Source organism: Notothenia rossii (assembly GCF_949606895.1).
Source record: "Notothenia rossii genome assembly, chromosome: 3".
NCBI classification, from domain to species: Eukaryota; Metazoa; Chordata; class Actinopteri; order Perciformes; family Nototheniidae; genus Notothenia; species Notothenia rossii.
This window is the reverse complement of record NC_136901.1, coordinates 96416734-96423284: the sequence shown is the minus strand read 5'-3', so window position 1 is coordinate 96423284 and position 6551 is coordinate 96416734.

Below are 6551 nucleotides of genomic sequence, written 5' to 3'. Positions count from 1 at the left end.
AAAAGCATAAACAAGGGACTGGTCCAAGGTCAGCCCGAGCTAAAGCTTCAAAGAGGGCAGAGACCAGCGTTAATACAAGTTGAACACCGTGCACCGTGCTGGTCCTTCCCCTTGCAGCTTTTGCTCGGGCTGACGTTGGACCGGACTCTAGTTTATGCTCCTATAGGCTTAGGCTTCCTCTCTATGTATACATTCATTAATGTGTATCATTAACTCAGCATTAGGGACTTGAATTTTCCAAATGTACAATCCTAGGACTTTACATCGGAGACGCGGGTTCCCAAATGGACAGACAGAAAAGTACCCTCACTTTTGCCCGAGTGCACTAAAAATAAGCCAGGATGCTACACCGCCAACCCTACCACGTTCACCACCTCAAACGACCGCCAAATAAAACGCGTTCAGCACCTCAAACGACCGCCAAAACCACCACGTTCACCACCTAATACGACCGCCAAATAAAACGCGTTCAGCACCTCAAACGACCGCCAACACCACCACGTTCACCACCTCAAACGACCGCCAAAGAAAACGCATTCACAAACAACCCCATAACAACCACGTTCAATGCTTCAAACAATGCGTTCAAATCAATCAAACATCAAGTTTTTGCAGAGAAAAAACACACTGCAATTCCTGCAAAGACAATACAAATGACAAAGTTGACTTACATGAAAATGAAGGATCCATGATGATGTCAGACAGTTTCCCTGTCACTCCAAAGACGTTACGATGGGCTTCGAGATGGACCAGGGCAACAGGCTCTGTCACGGTTCATGATCCAAACCCATCCTGTAATACTGCAAACCTGCAAGAGAAGGGACACAAAAACTCCGGGGAGCGATGCCCCGGGGGTTGAGTTAGTGATATGTATTAATGAATGTATAGAGGAAGTCTAAGTGTAGACCACCCTGGCTTATTTGGAGTGCCCTCAGGGGCAAAAGTAAAGGTAACTTTCTGTCTGTCCATTTGGTCACCCGTGTCTCCAATGTAAAGTCCTAAGATTGTACATTTGGAAAATTAAACTCCCTAACGGGGAGTTAGTGATATGCATTAATGAATGTATACATAGAGAGGAAGTCCAAGCCTATAAGAGCATAAACAAGGGACTGGTCCAAGGTCAGCCCGAGCGAAAGCTGCAAAGAGGACAGAGACCAGCGTTAATACAAGTTGAACACTGTGCACTAACAGAGGATTCCACATCAAACCAGCGCCAAAACTGCCTTCACCACCTCAGACCACCAAAATCACCACGTTGACCACCTCAGCGGTCGTTTGAGGTGGTGAACGCGGTGGTTTTGGCGGTCTGAGGTGGTGAACGTGGTTGTTTTGGCGGTCTGAGGTGGTGAAAGTAGTTTTGGCACCGATTTGATGTAGAAACCTCTGTTAATACAAGTTGAACACCGTGCACCGTGCTGGTCCGTCCCCTTGCAGCTTTAGCTCGGGCTGACGTTGGACCAGCCTCTAGTTTATGCTCCTATAGGCTTAGGCTTCCTCTCTATGTATACATTCATTAATGTGTATCACTAACTCAGCATTAGGGACTTGAATTTTCCAAATGTACAATCCTAGGACTTTACATCGGAGACGCAGGTTCCCAAATGGACACACAGAAAAGTACCCTCACTTTTGCCCCTGAGTGCACTAAAAATAAGCCAGGATATTACACCGCCAACACTACCGCGTTCAGCACCTCAAACGACCGCCAACACCACCACGTTCACCACCTCAAACGACCGCCAAATAAAACGCGTTCAGCACCTCAAACGACCGCCAAAACCACCACGTTCACCACCTAATACGACCGCCAAATAAAACGCGTTCAGCACCTCAAACGACCGCCAACACCACCACGTTCACCACCTCAAACGACCGCCAAAGAAAACGCGTTCACCACCTCAAACGACAGCCAAAACTACCACGTTCTCAAACAACCCCATAACAACCACGTTCAATGCTTCAAACAATGCGTTCAAATCAATCAAACATCAAGTTTTTGCAGAGAAAAAACACACTGCAATTCCTGCAAAGACAATACAAATGACAAAGTTGACTTACATGAAAATGAAGGATCCATGATGATGTCAGACAGTTTCCCTGTCACTCCAAAGACGTTACGATGGGCTTCGAGATGGACCAGGGCAACAGGCTCTGTCACGGTTCATGATCCAAACCCATCCTGTAATACTGCAAACCTGCAAGAGAAGGGACACAAAAACTCCGGGGAGCGATGCCCCGGGGGTTGAGTTAGAGATATGTATTAATGAATGTATAGAGGAAGTCTAAGTGTAGACCACCCTGGCTTATTTGGAGTGCCCTCAGAGGCAAAAGTAAAGGTAACTTTCTGTCTGTCCATTTGGTCACCCGTGTCTCCAATGTAAAGTCCTAAGATTGTACATTTGGAAAATTAAACTCCCTAACGGGGAGTTAGTGATATGCATTAATGAATGTATACATACAGAGGAAGTCCAAGCCTATAAGAGCATAAACAAGGGACTGGTCCAAGGTCAGCCCGAGCTAAAGCTGCAAAGAGGACAGAGACCAGCGTTAATACAAGTTGAACACTGTGCACTAACAGAGGATTCCACATCAAACCAGCGCCAAAACTGCCTTCACCACCTCAGACCACCAAAATCACCACGTTGACCACCTCAGCGGTCGTTTGAGGTGGTGAACGCGGTGGTTTTGGCGGTCTGACGTGGTGAACGTGGTTGTTTTGGCGATCTGAGGTGGTGAAGGCAGTTTTGGCGCCGATTTGATGTAGAAACCTCTGTTAATACAAGTTGAACACCGTGCACCGTGCTGGTCCGTCCCCTTGCAGCTTTAGCTCGGGCTGACGTTGGACCAGCCTCTAGTTTATGCTCCTATAGGCTTAGGCTTCCTCTCTATGTATACATTCATTAATGTGTATCATTAACTCAGCATTAGGGACTTGAATTTTCCAAATGTACAATCCTAGGACTTTACATCGGAGACGCGGGTTCCCAAATGGACAGACCGAAAAGTACCCTCACTTTTGACCGAGTGCACTAAAAATAAGCCAGGATGCTACACCGCCAACACTACCGCGTTCAGCACCTCAAACGACCGCCAACACCACCACGTTCACCATCTCAAACGACCGCCAAATAAAACGCGTTCAGCACCTCAAACGACCGCCAAAACCACCACGTTCACCACCTAATACGACCGCCAAAAAAAACGCGTTCACCACTTCAAACGACCGTAAACACAACCGCCTTCATCACCTCAAACGACAGCCAAAACTACCACGTTCACAAACAACCCCATAACAACCACGTTCAATTCTTCAAACAATGCGTTCAAATCAATCAAACATCAAGTTTTTGCAGAGAAAAAACACACTGCAATTCATGCAAAGACAATACAAATGACAAAGTTGACTTACATGAAAATGAAGGATCCATGATGATGTCAGACAGTTTCCCTGTCACTCCAAAGACGTTACGATGGGCTTCGAGCAGCACCAGAGCAACAGGCTCTGTCACGGTTCATGATCCAAACCCATCCTGTAATACTGCAAACCTGCAAGAGGAGGGACACAAAAACTCCGGGGAGTGATGCCCCGGGGATTGAGTTAGTGATATGCATTAATGAATGTATAGGGAGGAAGTCTAAGTGTAGACCACCCTGGCTTATTTTTAGTGCCCTCAGGGGCAAAAGTAAAGGTAACTTTCTGTCTGTCCATTCGGTCACCCACTTCTCCAATGTAAAGTCCTCGGATTGCACACAGATTGTACATTTGGAAAATTAAAGTCCCTAACGGGAATTCGTGATATGCATTAATGAATGTATACATAGAGAGGAAGTCCAAGCCTATAAGAGCATAAACAAGGGACTGGTCCAAGGTCAGCCCGAGCTAAAGCTGCAAAGAGGACAGAGACCAGCATTAATACAAGTTGAACACTGTGTACTAACAGAGGATTCCACATCAAACCAGCGCCAACTTTCTTCGCCACCTCAGACCGCCAAAAGAACCACGTTCGCCACCTCAGACCGCCAAATCCGCCGCACTCGCCACCTCAAACACATCTGCCTTCACCACCTCAAACAACGCCAAAACTACCACGTTCACCACCTCAGACCTCCCAAACCACTGCGTTCCCCACCTAAAACGACCGCAAACACAACCGCCTTGACCACCTCAAACGACAGCCAAAACTACCACGTTCAATGCCTCAAACAATGCGTTCAAATCAATTAAACATCAACTTTTTGAAGAAAAAAACACACTGCAATTCCTGCAAAGACAATACAAATGAAAAATTTCACTTACATCAAAATGAAGGATCCATGATGATGTCAGACAGTCTCCCTGTCACTCCAAAAACGTCTCGATGGGCTTCGAGATGGACCAGGGCAACAGGCTCTGTCAAGGTTCATGATCCAAACCCATCCTGTAATACTGCAAACCTGCAAGAGGAGGGACAGAAAAACTCCGGGGAGCGATGCCCCGGGGGTCGAGTTAGTGATATGCATTAATGAATGTATACATAGAGAGGAAGTATAAGCCTATAGGAGCATAAACTAGGAGCTGGTCCAAGGTCAGCCCGAGCTAAATCTGTAGAGACGGCGTTAATACAAGTTGAACAATGTGTACAAATAGAGGATTCCACATCAAACCAGCACCAACTGCCTTCGCCACCTCAGACCACCAAAACGACCACGTTCAGCACCTCAGGCCGCCAAAACCACCGCGTTCACCACCTCAGACAACCAAAACGACCACGTTCACCACCTCAGACCGCCAAAACCGCCGCACTCGCCACCTCAAACACATCCTCCTTCACCACCTCAAACGACGCCAAAACGACCACGTTCACCACCTCAGACCGCCAAAACCGCCGCACTCGCCACCTCAAACACATCCGCCTTCAACACCTCAAACGACGCCAAAACTACCACGTTCACCACCTCAGACCTCCAAAACCACTGCGTTCACCATCTAAAACGACCGCAAACACAACCGCCTTGACCACCACAAACGACAGCCAAAACTACCACGTTCACGTTCAATGCTTCAAACAATGCGTTCAAATCAATTAAACATCAACTTTTTGTAGAAAAAAAAAAACATTGCAATTCCTGCAAAGACAATACAAATGACAAAGTCAACCTACATGAAAATGAAGGATCCATGATGGGGTCAGAAAGTTTCCCTGTTACTCCAAAGACGTTACGATGGGCTTTGAGCAGGACCACGTCAACAGGCTCTGTCACGGTTCATGATCCAGACCCATCCTTTGATACTGCAGACCTGCAAGAGGAGGGACACAAAAACTGTGGGAGCGATGCCCCGGGGGTTGAGTTAGTGATATGCATGAATGATTGTATACAGATAGAGGAAGTCCAAATGTATTGTAAATGGCTACTGCCTGAGATCGAATGCTGTGGTTGTATTAAATATGCCAACTGCTATGACTGTCTTAGGGAATACAGCTTTTAGATGCGCAGCTCCAATAACTTGGAACAGTTTGCAAAAGGAATGGAAGTTGAGCAGTTTGGTTCCATTACATGTTTTTAAAGCAAGGACAGATGCTATCCAATCGGAAACTTTTGGTATCTGTAAATGCTACTAGCTATACAAACTGTAGTCAATGTAAATATGCCATATGATGTCCTCTTTGTTTTTCTGTCATGTTTGTATTCATGTTGGAACCTACTTGCAGCAGGTCACCATTGAAAAAGAGGTCAATGATCTCAATGGGTTTTCACCTGAATAAATAAAGGTTTTGAATTGAATTGTCGACCACCATAAACTAGGGGCTGGTCCAAGGTCAGCCCGAGATATTCCAAAGAGTACATAGACCAGCGTTAATACAAGTTGAACCCCATGCCCAAACAACCGAGGTTTCCACAACAAACAAGCATCCAAACAATCACATTCAGCACCTCAAAAACAACCGTGCTCGTAGAACGCTTTGAATTAGTGACGTTTTATGGCACTGTTTTATGCTCACCGGCTCACCTGCTCACCGGCCCGCTGCTCGGTCTAAAGGAAGTGGCGCCTCAGTGTTCGCATTTAAATAGGGAGCATGTAATCAACGCTCACAAGTAACAGCTGACAAACAGATCACGTGACTAATGGGCAACAGCTGACAACATGCCTTTATTTATAATGTGATATCTAAAAATGAGTCAGCAGATTTAAAACATAGATATTTAAACTACATTTAGGTTGGACAGTGTTCCGGTTGTACGGGGATAAAAATGAATGTTGTCCAAATAAATTCAATGCATTGATTGATTGATTGATTGATTGATTCACCAACAGACTGAAGGGCTGCAGTAAACCAGCAGTAAAACATGATCAAATACGAGTCATTAAAACATTTATATCAAAAGTGAGCCTATTAAGGTTTGAAGGAATTAAACCGCTTTAATTTTGTTGTTTTTATTATTATCTTTATTAATATCGAGCATTAGGGACCCTGATAAACTCAGAGTCTTATATCAGCTTTAATGGTTTAATTGAAAATATATTTTAATGTATATTTAAAAAAACAGCAAAGTGGTACACACACACAAAT